The 18,357-nt window shown below is 39.9% G+C and overlaps 1 protein-coding gene across 2 annotated transcripts in view; it reads right to left on the bottom strand.

The window, feature by feature from the left end:
• Positions 1–18,149, bottom strand: part of LOC120539198 (spectrin beta chain, non-erythrocytic 1) — a 311,676-nt gene extending 293,527 nt beyond the window's left edge. Inside the window, exon 1 of one of the 2 annotated variants that reach the window (XM_039769050.1) lies at positions 17,810–18,149. The gene's annotated coding sequence lies outside the window, so the exon portion shown is untranslated. The remainder of the gene's footprint in view (positions 1–17,809) is intronic. The other variant, XM_039769052.1, reaches the window with a different exon arrangement.
• Positions 18,150–18,357: the final 208 nt, after the last annotated feature.

Genomic DNA, 18,357 nt, shown 5'->3' with positions numbered 1-18,357 from the left:
TGCTTATTTCATGAGGTAGCAGCACTAACCACTGTGCCACAATGTCTGCCCCTCAGGTCTTCTTCTTCTTCTTCAGGCTGCTCCTGTTAGGAATTGTCACAGCGGATCACCTTCTTCCATATCTTCCTGTCCTCTACATCTTTCTCTGTTACACCCATCACCTGCATGTCCTCTCTCACCACATCCATAAACCTTCTCTTAGGCTTCCTCTTTTCCTCTTACCGGGCAGCTCTATCCTTACAATTCTTCTCCCAATATACTCAGCATCTCTCCTCTGCACATGTCCAAACCAACGCAATCTCGCCTCTCTGACTTTGTCTCCCAACCGTCCAACTTGAGCTGACCCTCTAATGTACTCGTTCCTAATGCTGTCCATCCTCGTCACACCCAGTGTAAATCTTAGCATCTTTAACTCTGCCACCTCCAGCTCTGTCTCCTGCTTTCTGGTCAGTGCCACCGTCTCCAACACATATAATATAGCTGGTCTCACTACCGTCCTGTAGACCTTCCCTTCCACTATTGCTGATACCCGTCTGTCACAAATCACTCCTGACACTCTTCTCCACCCATTCCACCCTGCCTGCACTCTCTTTTCCACCTCTCTTCCACAATCCCCATTACTCTATACTGTTGATCCCAAGTATTTAAACTCATCCACCGTCGCCAAGTCCCTGCATCTTCACCATTCCACTGACCTCCCTCTCATTTACACAGATGTATTCTGTCTTGTTTTCCTACTGACCTTCATTCCTCTCCTCTCTAGAGCATCTCTCCACCTCTCCAGGGTCTCCTCAACCTGCTTCCTACTATCGCTACAGATCACAATGTCTTCAGCAAACATCATAGTCCACGGGGACTCCTGTCTAATCTCGTATGTCAACCTGTCCATGACCATTGCGAATAAGAAGGGGCTCATAGCTGATCCCTGATGTAATCCCACCTCCACGTTGAATGCATCCGTCGCTCCTACCACAGACCTCACCACTGTCACACTTCCCTCGTACATATCCTGTACAACTCTTACATACTTCTCTTCACTGTGTGGCCACATAATAAGGTACACTTACTTTATAGAGAATATATCGCCTGCTTGAGCTCTGTACCACCTTAGATGGTTGGGAAGTGAAATTAAAGAAGGTGGCAACACTGGGCCATTTTGACTCAATTGGGTCCCGCTGCTAATAATCTTGCATTGGACCTCTAATAGTTCTTCACTAAAGCAGAAGAAAGTCTATTGTATTGTGATTGGTTTTTCCTTTTAAACTTAAACCATCCATTTATTTTAAAAAGTGTTTATGCACCAGTTGTAAGTCCTAACAAGTAATATAATATGTGTGCCTGAATAATCCAAAGAGAAAATGTGACAGTTAAATAGAGCAACTGACCGTGCAGCCTGGTTCATTGTCCAAAAGCCTTCACCTGTAAATATGAGAAGAAACAGCAGTATCACGGCTAAAAAATGACAAATGGCAGCCTGAAGGTAGAGATAAGCCATTATCACCGCCTCTCAGTTGCCAGATACGATAATCAGAGTGTCAGCCCGACACCTGATAGGCGTGCACTGGCACATCTTAATAAATTCTCCACAGGTATTATCTCCCCTGAGGGGGTTGTTGATGGCTGTTGAAGCCATTGTTTAAGTTGCACACACGACTCGCATTTTTTATTCAGTTTAAGACTACCAATAAAGCATCAAATTTTATGCCTTTCTTCACATCACCTTGAGCTACAATCCTCAGCGGTTCGGAGAACTGACTTCTAGTCCATACTCAGTCAAATACCTTACGTCATTTAATAAATCTGTACTATGAAAAATACCACAAAGTTAGCTCTCGCTCTGTCGAGCAGATAACTAACACCAAACTAAATGTGCAAGCCAAATGGAGGGCAGGACTGAATAAATTTTATTTTTTCTAATGCGTATCCTCATTTAATCATTTCCCATCTGTCTCTCCCAACACATGTCATGGTGCGACAAGGCAGACAGGACATTTCAATTCTCAATAAACAGATTCCAGGTTAGCTGAGAAATAGGATTTCTTCAGCAAGCCCTGGGTCTCCTCCCAATAGGCCATGTCCAGCACATGACCTGTGGTTCATACCCACAATACATTCACTAGATACCTAAAAGACCTTAACCAACCTCAGTTAGTCTAAACCAGCAAGAGCGCTACTTCAGCATCCGCTCATACTGTCAATCTTCTCAAGATGTCATGGACATTGAAAACAGCAAAAAGTGTGGAAGAACCTTCTGTCTGCTTGTACTCAAAATGTCATTCTTCAGATTACCATCAGTGTACGGATAGTGACAGGATGTAGATTGTCCAGGAAGCTGGCAGCTCTGTCCAAAGACTTGGCTGCTGCTAAAACACCATTATCTAGTAAAATGCTGACAACAACTACCTCTGCAGTGACTCAATGATCCATCCTACACCCACTTGAGACCATAACTGTAAAGTAAGTAAACTCTGCTTGTTGGGGAAGCTGCTCTCACCTCACGGGCAGAAACAACCATGCATTTCTCCAGAAAACCATGACCTCAGACTTGGAGACTTGTCACCGCTCCAGAGCACAGCAGAGATCAACTAAGGTCCCCAAAAACTACATCTACGCAGAGACGGTTCTCAAACTGGGTACTCTCCTCAGCTGTGCCCATGAAAATCACAATTCAGAATGAAAACCTACGGTGGAGTTTTATACTCACTTCATAAACAAATCTACCAACACAAAAGTCATGACAAACAGTTATTAATATACAGTACTGTAGTGATGGATAAATGCCTAAAAATACTGAAATGTAGGATATCATGACAAGTACTTTCTTATATAGTATAACGCATGAATGAAAACTGACAACACCTGGCATCGTGTTCAAATAGAAACAACAAGTCAGTGACTAGCAAACTACAGACAGGCGCCGTCAGTTTTCGTTTCAATATAAGACAATACAAATAAATTCTAGATTGATGTGATATGTTTCAATATCTTCAGGCATTTCTGGGCAATTCTAGTATGCTCGTTACTTTTGCTACATCTATATATTCACACACACACACACACACACACACACACACACACACATATTTATAACATACAGTTAACCTTTTGCTGTGGGCTGGCACCCTGCCTGGAGTTTGTTTCCTGCCTTGCGCCCTGTGTTGGCTGGGATTTGCTCTGGCAGACCCCCGTAACCCTGTAGTTAGGATATAGCGGGTTGGATAATGGATGGATGGATGGATGGATAATGGATGGATGGACAGTTATCCTTTGTTATTCCATTATAATTTGTCCTTGAAAAAAGAAGGAAAAAATATATTTATCAAAAAATTATTTCTAATTATTTTAAATGGTAAGAATAATAACGTATTCCCATCCTATCAGAAAACCATTTTACCCAAAATATCAGTGAAATACTCTTAAATGCCCATATAATCATCACCCTTTAATTTCTCCAAAATACAAAACAGTTTCATTCATTACTTATCTAATTAAAAAACTGTTAATACGGTCATTAATCGGTATATGTCTGCATTTGGGAAAAGAGAGAGAAACTGGGGCTAAACTGCTCTCGTACGAAAAGAGGGTTCACTTCCAACATGTTCAACTCCACTCACAGCAAAATATGGTTATGAAATTTCTGTAAAAATACAAATTGCACTGCCTTTTCAGTTGCTTTCACTTTCAGCCTTTTTGAAGCCATTTATCAAGATTATACAGTTGTTTAATGATAAATGCAGCCATTGCACAGGCACATAGTGAGGAATCAACCAAAGGCAGAGGACTAGAATGTGGTTTCTCAGAACATGGAGGCACCAAAAAAATAGTACAATTACACAAACTCAAGTGACATAACAGGCAAAATTTATTCAGGGGTCGAACTGGAACTGGATGAAAAGGACCTTACAGAGAAAAAACTAAATAGGTTTTGAATTTGTAACACAAAAAACAAGAGCTGCTGTAGTGAAAAATCAGATAAGGAAATATATATATATACACACACACATATATATATCTATACTAATAAAAGGCAAAGCCCTCACTCACTCACTCACTCACTCACTCACTCACTCACTCACTCACTCACTCACTCACTGACTCACTGACTCACTGACTCACTGACTCACTCACTGACTCATCACTAATTCTCCAACTTCCCGTGTGGGTGGAAGGCTGAAATTTGGCAGGTTCATTCCTTACAGCTTCCTTACAAAAGTTGGGCAGGTTTTATATCGAAATTCTACGCGTAATGGTCATAACTGGAAGCAGTTTTTCTCCATTTACTGTAATGGAGATAAGCTTCAACGTTGTGGGGGCAGAGTTTCGTGTGACATCATCACGCCTCCCACGTAATCACGCAGTACATAGAAAACCAGGAAGACCTCAAAAAAGCGCTCAAGAAAACATGCATTATATAATTGAGAAGGCAGCGAAACAATAAGAAGCGAGCGAGTGACATATACAACCATATTCATGAGTTCTGCAACTTCGGAAACAAAGCACGATGTAAACCTACACTTTAAATTAAGTTCATAGACAGGCTGCCGCTGGCGTTTGTAATTTAGTGCCTGCCCATATAAGGCCGTCCGTCAGCGGCAATCCAATAGCAAACTGCCACGGGTAAATATTCACGGGTGAAGGACTGTGCTTATGGAGAGGAAGATGAGACGGTCAGGGTGGTGTTTGACACAAACTCAGCGAAACTGCGAGAGAAAGTTTTAAGTGCCAGGACTAAGGTAACATTAAATACAGCCATGGACATAGCAGGAGATGGCACCAGCACAGCTGGGAACCTTCGATGCAAGTACACCGAGTGGCTCACGTGAACTGACGCAGTGCACAGATAAAAGCAACAGTTCCAAAGAGCTGAACAAAACCGAATTGCACAATTGAAAAGGCAGCGAAAAATATGAAGCGTCTGATAAGCATATTCATAAATGCAGCTACTGTGGAAACAAAGCACACGGTGGAAAAAGTCAATGTCCCGCTAAAGGAAGACAGTGTAAAAAAAACCTGTGCATATGGTGTGTTAGGTCTCAGATAAAGAAGAAGACGAGCTGTTTATTGATGCAGTAAGAAACGAATCGATGAATGAAACCTGTCATCTTTACAACGATTGACAAACACGGAATGTAACTTGAACACAACACATCCTACAAATACAAACCTGATTGAAAGAAATAATGATAATCAAATCCTTGATGACAGCAACACTCAGTAACACTCACAAAACAAATACTGTATATTGACAGTCATGTTACGTTATTTTTAAAATGTTCCCTTTTCTTTTCTACCTTTTTAACACACTACTTCTCGCTGCAATACGCGGGTATATATATATATGTATATATATATATATATATATATATATATATATATCCGCTCTACATACTCGAATAATGGATACTTTATTCGCCATCAATGATTGTTTTGGTAAAGCCATACTCAGTGTATTAATTAGATGAACGGTAAAAAAGTAAGAGCGAGGGTAGGATGACTCATTGAGGCATGCAGGCTGTAGTCTTGGCGTCAACTCTATCTGAATTGCGCGATCACATTTGAAAAAATATATCTTTTCAAGTTCTACTTAGTCCATATGTGTCAAACTCAAGGGCCGCGGGCCACATCCGGCCCGGCGTGTAATTATATCCGGCCCGCAAGATCATTTTATATACTGTATTATTGTTATTAAAGCCGGGTATATGAAGCGCTGGTAACACAATAAACTACAGATCCCATAATGCAGCGCTTCAGCTGCCTTGCCGTAACACTTACCGCTTACTACAGTTATTGCGCACTGAGTTTGCACGGCGCTTTGGTGACTTTGAAGAACAAAAAAAGTCCGTCTACATGCGGCTCGAACCTTGTGCATGTTTGGTAGCACATATCTGTATGAGAAGCTCTTCTCAGTGATAAAGACTAACAAAACAGCACACAGGAGTCGCCTCACTGATGAGCACCTGCAATCCATCCTGAGAATCTCCACAACACAGAACCTCACAGCAAACAGAAACGAACTTGTGGCCAAAAAAAGATGCCAGGCATCCAGCTCTAAAATGACATATGAGCAAAGACAACTGAATGATTTGATTTGTTATTGCACGAAGAGCGGAGTCAACCGTTTTAACAAACAGCGTATTGCACTGATACGAAATAGCTGTGTGTGTATATATGTAGATATGTATGTATATGTATATATATGTTTATATATGTGTGTGTGTATATGTATGTATATATATATATATGCATTTGTGTGTATATATGTGTGTGTATGTATGTATATGTGTGTGACAACAACACTCATCACTCACAACAGTGACAAAACAATTACATTGACAATCAGGTTACGTTATTTTCAAAATGTTTCCTTTTCTTTTCATTGCTTCTTTAACACACTACTTCTCCGCTGCGAAGCGCGGGTATTTTGCTAGTATATATATATATATATACACACACACACATATACATATATACATACATATATATATATACACACATATATATATATATATATATATATACATATATATATATATATATATATATACATATATACATATATATACATATATACATATATATATACATATATATATACATATATACATATATATATACATATACATATATATACATATATATACATATATATATACATATATATATACATATATATATACATATATATATATATATATATATATATATATATATATACATACATACATACATACATACATACATACATACATACATACATACATACATACATACATACATACATACATACATACACACACACACACACAGTATATATATATATATATATATATATATATACTGCATACAGTATATATTTGTGCATAGGTCTGATCACAATTTGATATCTGAGTGTTCACCTACCAGGTAAGGCTTGTGATTGGTCAGCCAGTTGGCAGAGAGCCACCATACCTTCTCAGCTGCAAGCAGCAGATCATAAACTCGACATATACTGTAGTACTTGCCAAATAATACAAAGAACACACGACATACATTTCATGACATGTTTCACAACCCTAATTGGGGCTCATCAAGTATATGCACTTTTGCTTCCCTTTGCAGGGATGAAACCTATATATATTAATTCATTCCAGAGGATTTTTTTTTTATAATAGAGAGATATACTCATTCATACATGCAATACTTTGCAATTTTCAATACATACCGAAGTTTTGAAGCGCTGGTATTTAAGGTTTTGCTCTTTGTTTTTCTCTTTTCATTGATTCATTTGCAGTGTTTTTCAGATTTCCTTAGTCCTTATTATTTTCTCCATTTTTGAATTATTTTGGCAACCGCGTCGACACCACAAGGACACTGCATGAAACTTGTTAGGAATGGTGGAGGATGACAAATGGTTGACTTATGCAGAGGACAAGCATTTGCTGGAATCATCCCAATCCTGTCATGAATCGCATTTTACAAACTGGCAGTTGTGTCGAGCTACACACCCACTCAAACTAAAACCATCAAATGTTTTTTGCTAAATAAAAAACACTAAGATAATTCATTTAATGTGACATCCTCATACCACAGGATAATTAAAAGGAAGGTTAAGCCATTTGGCTCACGGCCCACAGAAGTTTTGATCTGTTGACGCGTCTTCTGGGATGGGGGGCTCTCAGAGATTATTCGATCACTTTTTTCATTTTGTAGTTAACGTTGTTATTTGTAATCCTTGTAAGTCTATGAAAAAGAATGAGAACGCAGTTGACATGACGAAAGAGCAAGCAGGGTCAAGAAAACTTAATCAGTTCATTGCAGACGTATCAATTTTGTTGAATCCTACCCTGATATGAATACTGTATATTACTAAGCCATAATGTTTGTATTCTCACTGTACAACCAGCAATACCAATAAGTAAACCTCCATTGTTTAAATGTTACAGTGAGGGTACCACAAAGTCTTATAGGAAAGCAGACACACTGACTTGGTCAGGACAGGCTCCACCATGGAGGAGGTCACCGTTCTAAGTAAATCGGACACCAAAGCCCCTGACAGTGAACAACTTGATCAAACCTGGGTGGTCTTTGGCTATAAGGATACCTAGTAGTATGGCACACATCAGAATAAAAGTAATTCTTGCATCAAGAATGGTTAGTTTTCAGATTAAAAAGTACAACTATCTTCAACAGTGCATCAAAAAGCCAGTGTTTAAAAAAGGGGTAGTGCAGCAGATAGCAATGCTGCTTCACAAAGCCACACTCCTTGGTTCAAATCCTATTAAGATTGAGGAGGACCAAAGAACCTGGATTAAGACTTGCAAAACCCACACATCCAGCCTGAGATCCACACCAGATCTCCTCGAGGATCACTAACCACTGCACCTTCCCATGTTACACAGCCTTCCATCCGTTTATCATCTTAACCTGTGAGGAATTAAACAACGCTGCCATGCCATATTAGGTACACCTATCTGGTACTGGACACAACCTCCTTTAACTTTCAGAACGGCATGAACTTCTTGACATAAACATCCAAAAGGTTTCTGGAAACAGTCCTTAAGGATCATCGTCCATGCTTAGTATCACAAAGCTCCTGCAGATTTTTCTAACCACACATTCATATCTAGAACCTGCTGTTCTGGTTCATCCTTAAGATGCTCTATTGGATTGAGATCTGGGGAGTGTATTAAGTCATTGCACCAAGCACACTGGGATACATGTGAAAACTTGTTAAGGGCAGACTTCACAGAACAGTCAGAAAGTGTTTCATTACACAAAGAACCATATACTGTACACATGAAATAAATGACCAAGTAGAATAGACCTTTAAATCTTAACTACATGTTATTTTAGATCCACTAGAGTGAATGGACAAGCTTGTTGGGCTGAATGGCCTGTTCAAGTCACAGTCTTTCTAATGTTCATTGTAGTAAAATGAGGCCACTGTCATGGTTGTGAAATCATCTTACCCTACTGGAGATAAATATTTGAACAAAAAGTGAACTGTGTTTGTAGAGGGATGCGAGTGCCATTCCTTTGGCATGCTGTGACATTCAAATGAAGCTCAGTTGGAATTAAGAGACCTAATGGATACCAAGCAAACACCTCAACACCATTAAACCCACCTGCCTGAACTGTTGACAATGCATGATGCTTGCACAAATGGTGGACCCTATTAATGCATGATGCAGCAAAAATTGGAAAGTTGAATTGTTTTTGTGATCACCAGTCCTCTGTAGCTTTATCATCCTGTTCCTAATGGAGAACAGTGGCAGCCCACATGCTCTAGTATTGTTGTAGCTTGTCTTCTTCAAGGTCCAACACCTTGTCCCTTCACAGGTTTCCTGCTGCACACCACAGCTCCATACAGATGTTATTGGAGTATCTGTGACCTTTCTGTTAATCTGGCTATTATCCGCTGACTCCTCTCATTAACAAGATGCTACTACACACAGAACTGCAGCTGAATGGATGTTGTCTGTAAAAACTCTTGGTGTAGGGATTATCCACCTTTCTGGACTTGTGTAATTCACAAGGGGGCCCAAAGGCCAAACATAATGACTGTCAATTCATTTGTCAACATATTATTAAAGTTTTATCAAACTGTTAAGGGAGTAAATTGACAAATCTACTACATACACAAATGCCATGACCTGTGTGTGTGCGTGTGTGTCTGGTGCCTTTGAGCCATCTGATTGGTCAGACTGGCTTTGGTCCGATTGGTCAGACGGGCTTTGGTCCGATTGGTCACTTTTGCTTTGGTTTGTCAATCTAATAAGATTGAGACAGGAAGCATTGGGAAAGAAAGGGTGACACACACAAGGATACAGAGGAAAGGCATAGGAGGAGTGCTGACAGTCACTGTTAAACATGAGAAGTATTCACAAGATTACAAATGATGTTTACATAGCAGGTAATGGGGGACCGTCTACCACTGGTGGTAGTCGAAAAGCAGACAGGAAGTGAGCAGGGTGCCTCAAAATGACAGAGTCTGAGAAGCAGGATATATAGGAATGCGATTGAAAGAGGACACGCCAGCCAAGACAGGCTGAAACACACACGGGGATACTGAAGAAAGGGACCACTGACTGTACACATAAGGCAAAAGATATCAAATATTTTAAATGCATTCTATAAGCTGTCTTTGACATGTACTGCTCCTAGTACATTATGTGCCAGCAGTAAACCTGCTTTACTCAGTAAACACTCACATAAGCGGGACATGCAATAAATAGTTCATCAAGACCATTGCCAAGCACCAGCTGCATGACTCTACAACTTACACAGTTAAGAAAGTGTTGTCTGTTTGCTGGTTTGCCATATCTTAAGTGTCAGGCTACATTCTTACATGATGCTTAAACATGTTAGCATTATTATGAAACATACTGCATATATTTCTATATTAACTCTCTAAATGAGCTTTTCCAAATTTCATCATCTCTCCTGCCATGTTACAGCTCTTGTTTCACTCACATGTATATGTAATCATGTGAAAATCCCAGGAGAGCAGCTGTTCCTCAGATGCTGAAATCTTCATGTCTGGCACCAGAAATCAAACCAAAGTCAGTGTCTCTTAGGCTGTCCATCAAACTCAGTGTAATGTTTGACCAAACAACATCTAAACCTCTTGACCATGACTGCATGAAACATATACTGATTGACAGGTGCAAGCAACTTAGAGGAGCGTTTCCAAACATGTGTACTTAATAAAGTGGCCACTGAATGAATTTTATACGTTTACTGAATATTCACAAATGTGGCTAATTCCGTTCATTATTTGGTCTATTCTAGCAGCACTAGGCACAAGATATGTGACCAACAAGGAAAAGATGCAACTCCATTGATGGGTACACCTATGTTGGCCCAGTTTTGAATAAACAGCCAACATAACACACACATCTAAGGAGGTATTAGGAAAACCAAAATAGATAGAAGGAAAAAACAAACAAGTAGACACTGGAAGAACATGCAAACTCTACGCAATCAGTGACCAGGACAGGACTTGCATGCAGCCTACCATGAACATATAGACATATATAAAAACCAAAATTTCTCCTACAGCACAAAAGTGGAACAATAAGCACTATATGGTATGATAATCTGTATATATAATTCACTAAGGCAAGACACCCATGGAAAGCACGGCGGAAGGGGCATGGATTCACTAAACCGCCGACAAGTAAGACACCTATGGTGCACGCAGGAAGGAGCCACGCCCACCAACTCCGAGACCATTGGATACGACGACAACTCGCAGAGCCATGTCCACCAACTCGGACACGACGACACAGAAAAACCGGCGTCATTTATCTTCGTCTGTCGTACAGCCCACATGCAACTCCGAGCCACGTTGACTGTTCATAGAGGCATGTTTCTCGCGGAGGTAAATCGCCATACGCAGCGTGTAAAATGGTTTGCGAGGGGTATCCCATGGGATCCTTAAAACAACCCTTTCCAACTGAGGTTAAAATACAATGAAGTAAGCAGTCTTTAAAAACCAAGTTTTCGGTTACGACGCACGACCGCGTGCACCCTGGCAAACTGTTTTACACGCTACATACAGCAATTCGCGCTACTACCGTGGTCGGGTGTCTTGGTGGATTATATATATAGAAAAGCAGCCAAAACCGCACAGTCTACGTGAGTCACAGGTGCATGTGGACTGTGCAAAGACGACAACAACTCAAATGCAGAGTTGGAGGTGGGCACATGAGTAGGTGCGGCGCGATGGCGGTCCGCCAGTTTTCAGTCACGGACGATTGTGTGTTAGTTTGTTCCGTGCATTGTTATAATGTTGCTTTTCTTGCTAATTTATTACATTACCGATTTTTCAAATGTTAATTTTCTCCCTGTGCTTAAAAATCATTAAAAATCCGGCCTGATTATGTGGCGTATGGTACGCCGCGGGTTGGCTAGTTCTACCATATAATTATATCATATATATGATGGTATAATAAAAGAAAATAAAAAAGTTGTATTATCTCCCTATTATATAAAAAAAAATCTTGGGACGAGACGAGACTTTTTCAGAGAGATAATTTCATGTCCCGTGAGACGAGACTTTGTGCTAAGAGATGAATTGAAAACCTAAAAGGTCCAAGCGGGGGTGGAAATAAAAGACAAACGGTGGAAGAAGAAAAGACAAAGAGTAGAAGACAAACTAGAACTTGCAAAGAGGTTCAAAAACGTTGGTGCGATACACATGCAGAGCAGGTCAGAGATTATGAAAGTCTTTAAAAACTGATAGTAAAGATTGCATCAGCACTAACAAATGGAAATTATTACGCAGTGAAATAACGGAACAGTGAAAAGAGATAGAATATCTGGACATAGGTGATATGACAGAAGTATGAAGATATTGTTTGGCTTTAAAGTTTAAGTCGGAGACTTGCAGATCGTCTATTTCGTGTCGCCATCAGGGAAAAGTAGTGTTTCTGCTCAATGAAGAGGCGTATCTGTTAGAAATAAAAGAACCACAAACACTACAGACAATATATCCAAAACTACAATAATCTGTTCGCGTTTGCATCATTCAAAGCTCAAAACGTAGATTTACACGATTCAGGACCATACACTGAGAATCTGTGGTCCCACAACAATTAAAGCTACTACAAGTTTAATTTCAAAGAAACCATAATGGATAAGCTCCAGCCCCTGCAACACTGAATTAGATTAAATGGGTTTCAGTATGTTATAATATGTATTGTATAACTAAACGTAAGTGAGAATTTTGAATGCCACTGATCAAAAGACTTGGTGATTCAAGTTCAAGTTTACTGTAACATGAACAAAGTAAAATGATTCCTAAACAACATGTAAGGTGCAGAAGGAAAAAATAGGAAAACAACAAAATATCAAATGGATGCCTGGACGTACCGTGCTTTGCTATCAAATGACATCTTTTATAATAAGCACGATCCCCAGGTGCCCCAAAGTCTCTATATTTACAGTATATATGTATTTCCTGTGCAAGACAGAACTCCTACAGCCCAAGGTAGCAGGGTCAAGACTGGAAGTAGCCTGGAATGTGATGCAAGTCTATTACACAGAGGAGAGGTGCTAAATAATAATAACTTGATAATATGCCTTTGTTTTTTTTCCCCTATCTGTTCATGCAGTAGGCTTCCCATCTTTCCAACATTCTGATAACATCCAATCATATCTTTCATTTGTGGCTTTACGTCTTATATTTCTGGCCTGTATTCCTTCTGCCAATGAGCCTATGTCCACAACTTGCCTCCCAACTCTGTATTTAGTCGTCTAGTGGTAAGGAGCACTGCCAAGATTCGCTAGGAATTGCATCCATTTTTTTAGGTCCAGAAGAAGAAACATATGTCAATAACCAAACAAATTTAAAAGCCAACAAAGAATCAAACTTGAAAGTCTTCAACCAGAAACACAACTCACAAAGCACTTTTTAGGATTTGTCAAAAAAAAAAAAAAATCGGATGAACCTCAAAAAGTATTGCCATCATGGCAACAAAATCAGATGACACTCACATCTGCATTGGTTTCCATGGTAATATGGTACCAACCATACCACGAGACAGCAACGCCCACAACAAAAAAAGATTATGTCAGAAAATAAAGGAAGTAATTTCTAACTATAATAAAATTACCTCCAAATAAATAACTAATGCTGATTCAGCATTTCCAACAACACTACAAAAATTTAATTTGGAAAACAGAATATTAATAACACATCCAGGGTCAGGACCAAGTGAAGAAAAACTGGGGTGCCCCCTGGTGGCTTTCTGAAATGACTTCATTTTGGGGGCGTTGCATTTCAACAGCCAGGTCTGTCAAGAAACACAAAGGGCTACCTGTCCTCTCAAAAGGCAAACGTGGCACTATCTGCCCCTGTCATAGATCGGTCTTGCTGGCCTCTCACCAGGACCCCCGGGGCATCTTTGTTTCCCCCTTGTATCCTCACAAGAATTACCTCCAGGACAATTATCACAGCTATGCCCCCACTGGTGCAGAGCCAGTCCTTCTCTGTGTGCATGTTGGCAGGCAATTCCATGTCCTACATCACCTTGGTGATCATCTCCACTCCTGGCAACCATCTGCCAGTCAGGTGAACACACAATACAACTCTGCAGCCACTAATCCAAGTGCTTGGCACCAACGTTTACTACTAACTAAAACAACAGCATTAATACTGCCCTGCTGAACTTGTATTCCATTTAACTGACCTCTTTATACACTGAGTTATAAAGGAAATTGTTGAGGAATCAGGTTTAATTGTATTACAACCAGGGATGAGTTCTTAATCAGTCTAGTGACTTAATACCTGCACCACAATTCAGACAACTATCAGTTCCATACCCAATCCTGACATCCTGGGCCTCCCTAAGTAATTCACGTTGACTCTTTCACAAATGTAGAAACATGGAAGCATTACACATTTGTAATTATTTAATTAAAAGTGTCACAGAAATATTTTAATTTTCTTTTTTTTTCTCTGTGGGTTCAGAAGACACAAAAGCAACTCTTGTAAATGCAAACACCCACATACATTCAATTGTAGGCCATCTTAGAGATGCCAATCACGCTGACAGCCTGCATTTAAACACTCATAAAAATGTGGGGCAAGTGCAATAGTTTCCTCTGCATCCCTCTGCCACACATTATCAATGAAAATAGATGGATATCCACTATATATACACAAACATTTTATTTCTGCAAAAAATATATTATTACAATATACTGAGGCATATGTGGACACCATTAGCCAGAAACAGAAAAGGAAGGAAGGTGTCACATAAAAGGGAAAACAGCCAAGGGGCATATATAGAGTGAGAGAAGGCTAGCCATTATACAGTATAGCAGTGAGGAATATATATACTGTATATATATATATATATATATATATATATATATATATATATATATATATATATATATATATATATATATATATATATATTTTTTTTATTTTTACTTTTTGGAATCAGGGTAGAGATAAATGCAGCTATTTAATTGGTGTTATGGTACGAGCTGAGCGTGTGCTCAGAAATGAATCAGCGCCCAATGCAGGGGTGTGTCCAGCCTTTCGATCAGAGCTGTTAGCACTCCATCATAAGCTTAAAATTGAATCAGGAAACGTCACAGAAAGGAATGGGTGAATGGATTTTGCTTACAGTTCAAATGAACGGATCTGCTGAAAACTGAGCTCACACTTTCAGGCAGTACCTCACAAACCCAGCCTTCAGGGTTCAAATCATACACCTGCTCTCCATTTGTGTAACTCGTCCACACACTTTGTGCCTCTTGGTGTTTTTCTTTGGCTACCTTTGCTTTTCTCCCAAAGCCCAAAGATTTGTGGATTAGTATAACTGGCAGTTCTAAACTGGCGTGTTTCAGTGGGATGGTGAGGGATGTAGCTGAGCCAGTTTCCTCCTCACAGTGCCCCACCTCAGATCTTAACTGGACACCCAAATTTGGGACACTTCTACTTAATATGCCTATTCACTTACACCTAATGCATTACTCCACTCTCATTACCCAACTCAGTCCAGAGCATTAATAAAACACAAACGACTTATTCAAGTAATACTTATCAAAGTTGCCATGTGAAGAGTCCTATTTAATTTCACAACGGACACTGATGGGAAAATGCAAAGAGAAGTTGGCACCCCCGTGAACGTTACAAATCCTTTTGTGAGAGAACTCCTAAAACACACACAAAAACACATTGCTGAAAAACGCATAAAGCCTAGGAGTTTGTGTCTGTGTGTGTGTGTGACATAAAACAAAGCACCACTATATTATAGCTCGAGGTGAATTGACTGGCGCAAACGAGTCAACGCCGCCAAATTAAAGAAATAAGGTCTTCGATTCAAATGGAGGCTAATCTACATAATCCGTAATCCCACCAGTCATCAAACTAATTCAACCAGAAAACACGAGGCCCGGTTACAAAAGCAATAAGCCAATTTAACAAGAGCCGCCGCCAGCTCTGTTGTTCAGTACGTCCTCCTCCAGCCAGCGCGCTTAGCAGTGGCGGAATAACATAACACGCAGCACGCGGTAACTCCACGCATGCGCACATACGTGCGTGGAGAAATACAGACAAAACAAAAAAACGTATAGACGAGGGAAATGGGCTCGTCTCCATATAACGGAGCGGTCTTTTGTGTGCCGATGCAACGTCAGTGCAGCCCACGAATATGAACAGTGACCGAAATGAAACGGGCTTTTAAAACGTCCTCACATTTAAACTGTTATCAAATACAGTACATGCGTGCAATCGGCGTTATGTACTGCTTTTAACAACATAAAGTTCATATTTTACGCGTTTAGATTAAAAGGCGTGGTATTTCCACAGTGTGAGTTTGAAAACAGTGTGTGTGTAAAACTACAGTTTAAAGCAGGTTTGTGACTTAAACAGGCACGAGTGGTTTTATTTTTTTCAGCACATGTCGTAGTTTAACGCATCTTGTGTACTTATTGTTATGTTTTAAGGATAAATTCCGTAAGGACTCTGAATTGTGAATAGATACGTTTTAATATTTCAGGTTTTATTCAGAATGTATAAAGTGGCATGTTCATTTTCCGAATTAAGACAGATGTGCGATGACTGTATTAAGGCTATGCTTTAGAATAACCGTTAGTCATGTATATATGAATAGACATCGGGTCAGATCAGTACACGCACGCACATTTAATCTATTTACATTGTTACCTTCGAATCCGCTACAGTAGGGGTGTTTAAGTGCTAACTGCAAAATAAAATACATTTTTACGCTAAAGGCTTTTTCACATATACCGTTAGTGCGTGCGTTTAGTTTTTGTTTTTAGCAAGCTGTAATCATTCTTATCACTTGTCTTTTGATATGTAAGTGCATATGGCTTTTAACATTGCTTTATTTATTCAAATTGGGATTATTTTAGTGCATTTAAGGTTAACACATTTCGGTTTTTCTTTGTGCAGTACATATTGATTAGGAATTCTAGCACTGGTATATAGATGAATGTCTTGCATAAAGATTTTTAGTTATTTTGAAAATGATTGGGCAAAAATCTGTTGTTTTAAAACAATATGATTTATTTTGGATGTAGCCTTAGAGTCCAGTTCATCCACCAGTGTTTTACAAATTAAAGGTATTAGATAATTGTTTAGACTTATTGTCTACAATTATAGAACAGGCTGGTGGTTCAGGGTCGCAGTGAATCACCGGTGGAGATTAAACACACAACTTTGTGGCTTACAGTCTAACATCATGCTGATAAAGCTCACCGAAATAAGAATAGATCCCATTAAAGACTTTAACATCTCAATATGTTCAGTATATATATATATATATATATATATATAATCTATGCAGACGATACTTTATACATTCAGCTTGTGCGTTTCTGTTTCGGATGTATAGGGGTGTTCCAAGAACAGGTTTATAAATAGTGCGATGGGTGCCGGCGGTTTGTTGGGATTCAAAACAAAATATTGGGTAAAATGTGTTGGCCGATTACGTGTCTGTGAATTAAAGCCGCTTTGAACACCTCAAACAAATAAATAAATAAATAAATGGCCGCCGACAGATGGATGAATGGGTTGCCGGTATGAATGAACGGTTTTCCAAAATGAATATAACTGCTCCAAGATAAACCGGCCTTAACAGAAAGTAAACGCTTTAATTTCTAACATTTTCGTGAGATCTTTTTGCAATTTGTGTCGCAGTTTTGGAAAATGATGCGCTGTTTAGTACATCAAATAAATAATGAATGCACCGCGCGCACCCCACACCGCGACGACAAAAGCAAATGGGAGCGAGCAGGAGAACAAGACCGAACGAAGAAGCACCCGCAAAGGCAATCGGACACTCACCTTTGTCGCTTTTTGCTCCGATTCGTTGACAGTGCGCCTTTTCGTGGATGCCGTTTTCGCTGGTTATCTGGTGGGAGTGTGCGTGCGTGTGTCTGTAGCGGCTTTCACAGGAGCGGCGCGCACAAAAGCCAGCCCCCTCGGACTGCGAGTCAAATCTGTGCAGTCGTCTCCCTCCCTTTTTCACACGCCGTTAATCTGCCGCCGTACATCACACGGGAGCGTTTATAGATCCTGTTTGAAAAGCGTACTTTTTATCATCTCTACCGTAACAGCAACACGGTTTCCAATCGCTGCCTTTCAAAACAGAGATGAGGCTGAAGCGAGGCACCCCTCGAACGCTCGCTGCCCCACATGCAGAATAATGCGGCTGATCGCAAGGTTTAAAGATGATTGCAGCGTGTGGCTGGAGAGGGAGTGAGGAGGGGGTGGGGGAGCGCAGAGAGAGGGATGGATGCGATCTTTTTTTTAACCCTGGATCGGATGTGTCAGATAAACAGGCGGATGGATATAATCAGCGCGATCGAGTCTGCAGTAAAATAGGACGGTGA

The sequence above is a fragment of the Polypterus senegalus genome, chromosome 11 (assembly GCF_016835505.1).
Source record: "Polypterus senegalus isolate Bchr_013 chromosome 11, ASM1683550v1, whole genome shotgun sequence".
Taxonomy (NCBI): Eukaryota; Metazoa; Chordata; class Cladistia; order Polypteriformes; family Polypteridae; genus Polypterus; species Polypterus senegalus.
The sequence above is the reverse complement of the archived record's forward strand: the minus strand, read 5'-3'. Positions and strand labels throughout refer to the sequence as shown.